A 10,996-nucleotide genomic window follows, 5' to 3' on the forward strand; every position below is an offset into this window, starting at 1 on the left:
AGCAATTTCCACTCAGCCTTACCTGCAGCCCCCATCCCCCGATCTCCAGGCTTCAGTCATCTGCTGGCTTCCAGCTTCCAGTGGACCCAGCCCTGGCCCCTTCCATCCCTGCAGTTATAAAACCCTGGCCACTGTCATTCTTATAGCCACCACTGGTCCCCACCCCCGCTGGGGCCAGGGCCAGGCTTTGGCTTGGTGGCCTTCCTCACATGCACCACAGCAGCCCTGGCTCCCTGGCCAGCTGACTGCACCCGGGCAGCTCTGGCTTCCCTGGTGCTGCCTGAAGAGGCTGAGTAACCAAACACAGAAACTATTCATGGTGCATATGTGAAATAGTGGAAGACAGGAGACAGGAAGGAACCTGCAGATAAATTGCTCATCCTTCTTCCCCAGCCTGGAGCTCTTCAGAGAAGGCTAATCCCCCAGGGGACAGGTTTTATGCTTCAGTAACCGGGCATCTCCTGATGGATGGAGCTGTGGTCGGCTCAGGAACCATGACTGTGTGTTTGCTTTCTTTGCTCCCTGCCTCATAGCCCTGTCCCCCTCACACTTGCTTTCCTAGGATTGAACCCCTCAATATCTTAAGATGTAAATTTAACAGAAAACTGAAGTTTTCTGAGAAAGCTACACTAAGTCTATCAAACAAATGAAGTTCTCCAATTGTAATGCTATTAAGTTATAAGGTGACACCAAACAATAATTTTTTAAATATAAAATGCCTAGGTAATATCTAAGTATTTTTTAAATACTTCTAAATAATTCATATGTTGGCTCGGCGCCTATAGCTCAAGTGGCTAAGGCACCAGCCACATACACCAGAGCCGGCGGGTTCACATCCAGCCCGGGCCTGCCAAACGACAATGACAACTACAACCAAAAATAGCCGGATGTTGTGGTAGGTGCCTGTAGTCCCAGCTACTTGGGAGGCTGAGGCAAGAGAATCGCTTAAGCCCAGGAGTTGGAGGTTGCTGTGAGCTGTGATATCACAGCACTGTACCCAGGGTGACAGCTTGAGGCTCTGTCTCAAAAAAATAAATAAATAAATAAATAAATAAATCATATGTTAAAGAAGTTAAAGACATTTACTTACAATAGAACGATAAAAATATATATTATATCTTGTACCCTCAATGAATCCCCAACAATTAAAATATATATATATATTAGAGATTTACAGACACACCCCCATGCATACATTCATGGGATGTTTTAGGGTAATAGCAGCTGACCCTGAAGTGCTTCAGCTCTTTCTGTACCTGGCCCGGTGCTGAGAGCTGTCTGCCTTTGCACACTGCACTCAGAGCACAGGTGGTTCAGCTGGGAGGTCAAGATGGAACCAGGAATCGTGACGTAAGAGGAAGACAGTCTCACAGCTCAGAGCCGTCTCCGCAGAAAGGGACCCCATACACCTAATAGCAGGCCATTAGACCACTGTGACAGGGTGAGTGCGCCCTTTGGCCAGGTGCCGCAGAGACAGGTGGAGGGGAGGGCAGCCACAGCCTGTTGCTGGAGGGAAGGGGGGCTCAATGAAGCATATTGTTCTTTTTTTCACTTTCAGATGAAGATGAGGGTACAGACGATTAGGTTACATTGTGTTTCTTAGGGAAAGTTCCAATTGTAGTTGAGCCCTTCACCCAGGGGGTGTGCTCTGTACCCTTACAGGCAGCTTAGGCGAGAGTTTACCACTCCCCCCCTCTCCTCCCATTTGAATTCGATTGTGTTTTTCTCCAGTGTGGGGCTGTAATTGTTTATCTATTAGTTTCATATTAGTATCGAGTACGTTGGCTGCTTGCTTTTCCATTCTTGTGATACTTTATTAAGGAGAATGTTCTTCATTCACCTCCATCCAGGTAAATACAAAGGATGTCAAGTCTCCATATTTTTTATAGCTGAATAGTACTCCATGGAATACATATCCCACAGTTTATTAATCCATTCATGTATTGATGGGCACTTGGGTTGATTCCATATCCTGACAACTGTGAACCCAGCTGCGATGAACATTCTAGTGCAAATGTCCTTGTGGTAAAATGATAGTAATGGGATTGCAGGATCAAATGGAAGGTCTGCTTTTAGCTCTCTGAGGATTCTCCATACATCTTTCCAGAGAGGCTGTATGAGTTTGCAATCCCACCAGCAGTGCAAAAGTGTTCCCTCTGCCTGCACCCACACCAGCATCTGATGTGGGAGAGCCCTGCGTAAGAAGCGTGTAAATGCCGCAGGGCAGCCATGTTTGAAGTGGAGCCAAAGACCAGAGAGGTGCACACCCACTCCAGGGAGGCTACTGTGGCTGCTGGGACCAGCAAGCGCAAAGCAACAGGCACCAAGAAGCCCTGTGTTCAGGGAGCAGGGCAGGTTTAGAGTAAGAGGGAAGGACAGAAAGGAAATTGGAAAGGAGAGATGAGATGGGGGAACAGCATTGCCATGAAAAGAATCTGGACTTTAGAGGCAGGTAGATTTTTGACTCAAAACTCTGTGTGTGTGTGTTACAAATGTACTGCGTGGTTACAAAAAGTCAAACAATACTGAAGGTGCAAAGAGTTAAAGAACCTCCCTTCCATTCGCAAGCCAATCCCCACTTTCCCTCCTCAGAGGCAACCTCTGATCTCAGTCTGCTGTGTGTCTTTCCGGACTATTTTCTATACAAATATTTAGAATCTGTATGCCTCCATTTCCTCACCTGTAAAATGGGACTAATAATTATGGTTTCTACCTCATAGGGTTGCTGTGAGATTTTCAGTTTGTCAGCAATTATCATCACCATCATTGCTATTTATAAACATCCATAAATGAACTAGGTTTAAATTTTAGCTCTGCTGCCTAATAGTTGCATGTCTTTGGAAAGCTTTCTTTTTTTTTTTTTTTTTTTGAGACAGAGACTCACTATGTCCTCCTGTGTAGAGTGCTGTGACATCACAGCTCACAGCAACCTCAAACTCTTGGGCTGAAGCGATTCTCTTGCCTCAGCCTCCCAAGTAGCTGGGACTACAGGTGTCTGCCACAATGCCCAGCTATTTTTTTGTTGCAGTTGTCATTGTTTTAGCAGGCCCCAGGCCAGGTTTTACCCTGGGTAAAATGGTGATAATTAAACCTGCCTTCCAGGGTCATGGGGAAACTTATACCACATCTGCTGATGACCAGCAACTCTGAGAATTCAACCAGTATTTTTCTTAATCGTTACTATACAGAGTTGAGGTCTCCTGTGCTTGCTCCCAGAAGCTCCCAAACTTATTCTTTAGGGCCTTTTAATAGCCAATAGAAAAGGAGAACGATGGACAGAGAAATCCCAAGTTTTCTAACTTCCCTGCTGACAGTGCCCAGCATGAGAGCTACGTTTGGGCCAGGGGCCCCATATCCATGGTTTTAAGCTAGTGCTTCTCAAATTTGCACACAGATCACCCAGAAAACTTGTTACAATGCAAATTCTGATTCAGTGCATTTGGTGTGGGGCCTAGAATTCTGCATTTCTAACAAGCTCCCACAGCGGCTCATGCCACTGCCATCTAAAGATGCTCTCTGTCTTGTCAGGCTAAGAGGCCAGACACCTGTCCTCACACTCTATTCTGGCCCCAGGGAGCTACTGTCTTTTGGGAAGGCCTCTGAGGATCCCACCCCTTCAAGGAAAGTGGAAAGGTCTGGATTCCCCCAGAGAACAGAACTTGCCCTGGCTCCCCTGAAGTTTAAATCCTCATTAGAGGAGATAGACAAAAACCAGAAAATGAATAGATGTCAGGTGGAGATACGGGCAGTCCCTGGGTTAAGATCCAGATAGGTTCTATTGGTTTGTTCTTAAGTTGAATTTGTATGTAAGTTGAAACAGGTACGTTTGCCTATTACCTGTAATAGCCTCTGTTCATAAGTGTGAGTCATAAGTTGGATGTTTGCAACTTGAGGACTTACTGCAATAGCCTCCATTCATAAATGCAAGTTGTACGTAAGTCAGAAGTTTGTAACTCAGAGACTGCTTGTAAGTGCTTTGAAAAAAATAAAGCAGTATAAGAAGAAAGTGACCAAGCCAGGTAGATGTTAAGGTAGATATATGACCAAAGAAATCTTCTCTGCAATGATATTTGAGCAGAGACCTGATTGAAACAGGAAAATGAATCCTGCGGATATGGAGCGGGGAGCACTCAAGTAGAGGAACAGCGCATGCAAAGGTCCTGAGACAGAGAAGGCTGATGTTGAGAGGACCCATGAAGAGTATAATGAGGCTACCATGAAATAAGTCAGCATGAGAGTGTTAGAAAAAACAATATCAGAGTTCATAGAGGCCAGAACAATAGAACCTCCCAAACCACCGTGAAGGCAGAGTAAGGTAGACTGGAAGGTTCTGAGCAAGAGAGACATCATCTAATTGTGGCCTTTTAAGGTATAGTTTACATACCAAAAAATTCGCAATTTTTAGTGCAGAGTTTTGCAAATTTTCACAAACGTATACAAGTAAGCTCCATCACTCCCAGAAAGTCTCCCTTGCCCTTTGTAGCCAACCCCTGCCCCACCTATAACCCCTGACAGTCTCTGTCCCTGTAGCTTTTGCTTCTCCAGAATGTCATATCAATAGAACTACATCGTAGGCTCTTTTTTTTTTTTTTAAGGTTTGGGGTTTTCTTAAGACTTTATTTTTACAGCGGTTTTAGGTTCACAGCAAAATTGAGCAGAAGATACAAAGATTTCCCATACAACCCCTTGTCTCCACTTACGCTCAGCCTCCCTCCCTTGTTAAGATTCCCCATCAGAGTGGGGACCCACCGGTCACAAGAGAAGGAGGCACTTTTTTGAGTCTTAATTCTTTCAGTCCTCATAATGCATTTGCGATTCATCCGTGTTAGTTGGCACACAGAACTTCAGAGGAATGTTCCACTGTGCAGATGTACAACAGTTTGTTAATACACTCACCCGTCGGAGGACATTGAGGTTGTTTCTTGATTTTGGTGATGACAAAACAAAACCTCTATAAATAATTCCCTAAGAGTTTTTGTGTGAACATAAATTTCCCATCTGAAACAACCAAAATACGAGGTGGGAGATGGAAACACACACAAGAGCTTTCAGCCAGAGGACGTCGGGCAGCACAGGTCAGCGATCCCTGAGAGGAGAGACAGACATGTAAGGAGAGGCCTACAGATGCTACCGTGCAGGGCCAGGGGACTCAGGCAGAGCCAGGAACCTCCCGGAATCAAGGAGATGGAGTTAGAGTGCAGCAAAACTGAGCCAGATCCAACTCAGTGGAAAGAGAAGACAGAGCTTCACCCAGAAATCTGCAAAGCGTCCCCCTTGCTACTGATGGAGGCGTGCCTGAGCCTGCGGAAAGAACTGCCAGAAAGGATTAGAGGGAGCAATCCCTGGAGCTCACACGGAGCCAGGAATAGTTCACATTGCCACCAACTAGAATGGCAAAACTGCATAATTCATGAGAGGTAAGGAAGGGTATTCAAAGGGCATTGCCTCAGCAGTGGGGCAAATCAGTCCTACATGAAGGGCTGCCCTGGCTGAGCTCCAGGAATTGTTCCCCTCAACCCTTCCTGTGGTTCGTTCCCTGGCTTTAGGTAGTCTCCCCACGTATATGCACCCCTTGGACTCAGCTGAAGACTTAGGGAAACCCTCTGGAGATCTCTGGCCCTGCAAATTCTAACTGCCTTAAATTCTCCCAGATTCCCAGCAACTCTCCTCCACTCCGAGAATGCTGGATTCAGCCTGCCATCCCTCCTACCCTCCACAATGCAGCCTGGAAATTCTCTCCAGACAGTAAACTGGGCTTATTGCATTCCCTCTCAGGAATCACCATTGCCTATTGTCTGGTGTCTGAAAACCATTGCATCATGTATTTTTTTTCCAATTTTTCATTTGTTTAAGATGCAAAGGCAAAGGGTCTGTATGCCACCATGTTAGCTAGGGTGACATCATTAATTCTGTTTTAAAAGAATCACTCTGGAAACTAGATTCTAAGGATGGACAAGGGCAAAAGCCGGAAGACCAGAGAGGAAGCTATTGTAGTAATCCGGGAGAGAGTCAATGGGGCCCTGGATCAGAATCCTAGAAATGGTGATAGTGTTGAGAGGTAGTCAAGTTCATGACGTGTTTCAAATACAGAATCGACGGGGTTCACTGATAAAAAGGTTTCAGGTGTGAGAGAAAATAAGGAGTCATGGTAGATTAATATTTTTGACCTGATGACGAGATGGACAAGAAAGCCTGGGGAGAAGCAGATTTGGGGACAGAAGGAAGGGAGATCATGAGTTTGGTTTTGGACAACTGACATACTATCATGTCTGCCAAGAAGCCATTTCTCAACACACACCACTCTCTGCCCATCCCCTCTCTCTGCAGCTAAGAGCCCTGCCTGATCAGAAGCAAGAGGGGGTGTGCCTAGCAAAGCCCACACCTGGGCTCATCTCCAATCCTGTTGGCTTGCCCTCCATGGAGTCTTGCCCTCCATGAAGTCTTGCCTCAGGTGGATCTTTTCCAAGTGCTGAACCACTTATGGATGCTGTTACCTGGCTTACAAACTACTTAAATTTATATGGCCCACGCTTCGTAGTTTTAAGCATTTCACTTCTTTTGCCTCATTTAACCCTCATGAGCATAGGCAGTAGGCATTACCATCCTCATTTTCCAGGTTAGAGATCTGAGGCTCATAGGGATGAGGTAGCTTGCTGAAGGCCATTTTGCTGGTACATGATAGAGAAGTGGAACCCAGATCCCTGGATTCTAAGTCCAGGATTGTCCTTTTGCATATCTGTTCACTGGCAGTGGAAGGGGAACTTCCATCTTACCTGTTAGCACTGTAAGCAGTGAGCTGAGAGAATGCCCTCTTCCCACGGTGTGCAGTTTACTGCTACAGTGCGTGCAGGTATGTTAGAATGCCAGGGAAGGGGCTGTACCTAGGGAAGGGGGAGCATTGAGGGTTCTGAACTGGGAGGGTCTTCAGCTTTCTCTGGCTTCAACCTTGAGTCTGCTCTGCAAATGACCTGACAACATAGTAGGAACCAGAGACCAGACAAAGTCTCCCAACCTCTTGTCCTCCCCTCTCTGTGAATTCACCTGCACTCTCTTCCCCTTGCCTGCCTTTCCTCTCTCCTCAGCTAGCTAAGGCCAGTCATTTCACCTGGCCACTGAGCCCTGTCCCCTCGAGTCCACCCAAATGACACTTCCTTTCCTCTCTCTCAGCTACCAAAGACTTTTCCTCTCCACTGTCTCTTACCCATTTACCCCTGCTTTTATTTTTTCCATCTTTAAAAGACAACCATCCACCCCTCTTCCAACCTAGGCCAATGCCATTCACAGCTAAGCTACTTGAAATTGCAACCTTACCCACTGGTGCCAATTCCCTTCTCTCAGTGACTCTTCCACATGTTAGAATCAAGAGTTTGCCACCTCACCCACTTGGCTGACCCATTCCACTTTGTTGGGCTCATTGAGGTCACCAATAACCTTGGTAAGGACTGATTCTGAACTTAGGCCATCCTGCTCTTAAAACTCCTTGCTACTAAAAAAAAAAAACTCCTTGCTACTTTGGTCCCCAAAACGTCACTCTGCCTTACCCTTGGGCCCTTTCCATCAGTCCCCTTTTTGACCTCCTCTTCCTCTAATTACCTCTTAAATGTTAGAGCCCAGAGTTCCCCCTTCCCATAACCTAGATCAGCTTCCTTCCCATAATCTGAACAGATCACTTACTCCAGGGTCCAGACTTCTTATTGGCGACTGTCTACTAATTTGGAGCAGATGTACCTGTGGCATTGCCTCTTAGGTTTGGTACCCACATTTGCACTGATGCCCCCAGCCTCCTGGAAAGCTGAATGTGGGGAGTTAAAGAGTTAAATCAGTCTAGGGATAACTGATTGCAGGGGAGGAAGGAGAGTTGGCCAAAGGCAGGATTTGGGGGAAAGAAGGAAAATTAGGACCAAAGAGTCTATAAAAAAAAAAAAAAAATCTTTCCAGTTACTTTAGATCTAAAGGCTCAGGCCCTTGGATTTGCCAAAGCCCACATCAATCTTACGAAAGCAACAGAGAGAAGGAAGCAGGCTTAGAGAAGGAGGGAGGTAAAGGGAGGCAGGTCCTCTTCTGACACCGATGCAGGAGAAAGAGGGATAACGCCCTGCTTTTGCACAAGGGTTCTTTTGAAAGAGCCTAAGAACATATGTACACGTTTACCTTCATTTTCTTGTTTATAGACCCCCCAAAAAACTCCACCTGATCAGTATGACTGCCACCAACTCAAATTAGGGACCCCTAATTTAGGTGTACTTCAGTCTTCTTGAGTCAACACGGAGCTGGCATGGGATTCAACCTAGGGTAACCCTATCCCCAGGTTTTCCCAGGGCAGTCCCAGGTCCTAATTTGGTTTGAGTTATTAGGTCATCTATCCGCTACCATGGCTGTTGGGTAGGGAAAGAAAGTAAAGGTGAAACAGAGCAATGGTGAGGACCTAACCAGACCCTGGGACTGATCCAGACAGGGGTACTGCAAGTTCAATACATAGCATTCCAAAGTGCAATCAAGGTCCAACAGGTACACAGCAGATGGGAAGGTGGCAGGAGGTCCCAGGCAGCAGGAAGGACCTGAGGACAGGCTAGTGGCAGCCTGGAGAAGCAAGTCAGGGCAGGAGCACACGGCACAGTTACGACAGCTGAGGGCTGGAGAAGACAGGGCTGGCAGGCACATGTGCTGACAAAAAAGGACCTCCCAGACCTCTGCCTTCCTGGGGTCCTTGATTGAGGGGGAAATCTTTCAACAAGATCTTTTGAGTAGTGTCTAGAACCCTTTGATATGCAGTCTGAGATGAATCCATCAAAGAAAGGAATACAGAATGGTAAGACAATGTGGTGTGATGAATTTCAAGATATAAGTACACACATACATTGGTACACATCCCTGATTCCTCCCCACCTGGCCTTATGCCTAGAGCGTGGAGGAAGGACATATTATTGCATCTAGTGGACCCAAAATTATGACCAAGCAGTGCAAGGAGGGCCCTGGCAATGACTCCAGTATTAAAGGACCACCTTTCCAGCTTCTTCAGAGAAGATATTGGAAGGAATACAACTGGAATGCCTGTGAATATTCCAGACATTCTTAGGCACTGTACACGTGTTATCCCACCTTGGCAAGGAACGTTATACAGACTGGGGCTCAGAGAAAGTAAAGAAACTTGTCCTAAGTACAGCTGTTGCTACCAAGAAATAAAACTGGAACCCAATTCCCAACTAGCCCCAAATAGAAATCCCAAGCCCCAAATTATTAAACATAATTTTTATTTCATCCAAGGCAAAGCTAAATACAATTCTACAATGCAAAACCTGTTGTAGAGGCAAGAGAGTCTGATCGTATGCATTCTGTGCTTGAACACGAGTCAGTGCTGGGTGTGTGTACACTTGTGCTCCCCAGAGGCACCCACAAGCCTGATAGCGCCCGTCGTCGTATCATTTGATCTATTGTTATACAGGAAAATTGACTATGGGTATTGTCATCCAAGCCAGAGGAATAAACCATGCATAAGATAGTCAAAAGCACTGCATGTCAGGTGGGAGGTGGGAGAGACTCCAACCCACGACAAAGCGAAGTTGAAGCAAGCTACAGGATTTTCCTGAGAAGTACCCCCTCCTGGTTTGCCTGCCCCCCAGCCCCCCGCCAGCCTTCCAATGGGAGATGCAGTCATGGAATGATGGAACCCAGCTGATCTGCCCCTCTGTGTCTTATCCATCCTCAGTCTCCCAGGGGCCCAGCACATACAGCACAGGCCTGGAAGGATGGCTCCTGAAAGATCCAGAGTCCCCCACATCACACATCACCCTTCCGTGCAGCGCCTCCCCACTCCATCTCACTGCCACACGCCCACCTTGCCTGCACACGTGTGCGTTCCCACACGTGCACTCCACGTCCACTCCACACACCTTGCCTCCCGCCATCTCAGCAGCACACTCCTGTCCCCCTCGCCACAAAAGGTCTCGTTAGCTAGACGTAGGTAAAGTCAGAGTCCCGTCACTTGCCCTCCCAGGCCGCTCTAGTAGGAGAAGATGATTCTGGCTGCCTTCTGCTCAATTCCTACATGGAGAGAAACCCAAAACCTGAAATGCTGACATCGTATTTTGTGGGCAAGGATAAACAGATTGGAACTTGGTCGTTGGTCTCACTGATGTCACTGTCAAAGCAGCTACATGCACTCAGGTCTCCCAAGATTACTTTGTAAATGGCTCTCTGCAACACACAAGCCCTGGGAACACCGTCAGAGAGTTCCATGTGCTGAGGGTCTGCTTGGGAAAGATGACTTCGCCCAAATAACTAACTACCCACACTGGTGTCTTTCCACAGGCATGATGCTGGCACTGGGATGGGATGATTCTTTGTTGTGGGGACTAAGTTTACTATTCTCGGTCCCCACCCACTAAGTCTCAGTAGTGTCTCCAGACACTGGGACAATCACAAATGCCCCCCTTGCGTTCTCCCTCACGTCTGCTGAATACCAAAGTGGAATGGGTCAAATAAGAGCCATGGACAAGAAGCTGTAAGCAGAATCAGGGTTTCTAATATTACAAAGACTAAATAATTCCAAGGGAGCGGGATGGAAAGTAAGAGTGAGAGCTGGCTCGGCACCTGTGGCTCAGGTGGCTAAGGCGCCAGCCACAGCTGGCAGGTTCAAATCCAGCCAAACAACAATGACGGCTGCAACCAAAAAATAGCCGGGCATTGTGGTGGGCGCCTATAGTCCCAGCTACAAATACAGAGGCAGAGACAGGAGAATCGCTTGAGCCCAAGAGTTGGAGGTTGCTGTGAGCTGTGATGCCACTGCACTCTACAGCTTGAGGCTCTGTCTCAAAAAAAAAAAAGTGTGTGTGTGAGTGTGTGTGTATGTGAAAGTGTGTGTGCATGAGAGTGTGGGGGGTGAGTGTGTGTGTGAGGGTGTGTGTGTGTGAGAGAGTGTGTGTGCATGAGAGTGTGGGGGGTGAGTATGTGTGTGTGTTAGGGTGTGTGTGTGTGTGAGTGTGTGTGCATGAGAGTG

The sequence above is a fragment of the Nycticebus coucang genome, chromosome 6 (assembly GCF_027406575.1).
Source record: "Nycticebus coucang isolate mNycCou1 chromosome 6, mNycCou1.pri, whole genome shotgun sequence".
Taxonomy (NCBI): Eukaryota; Metazoa; Chordata; class Mammalia; order Primates; family Lorisidae; genus Nycticebus; species Nycticebus coucang.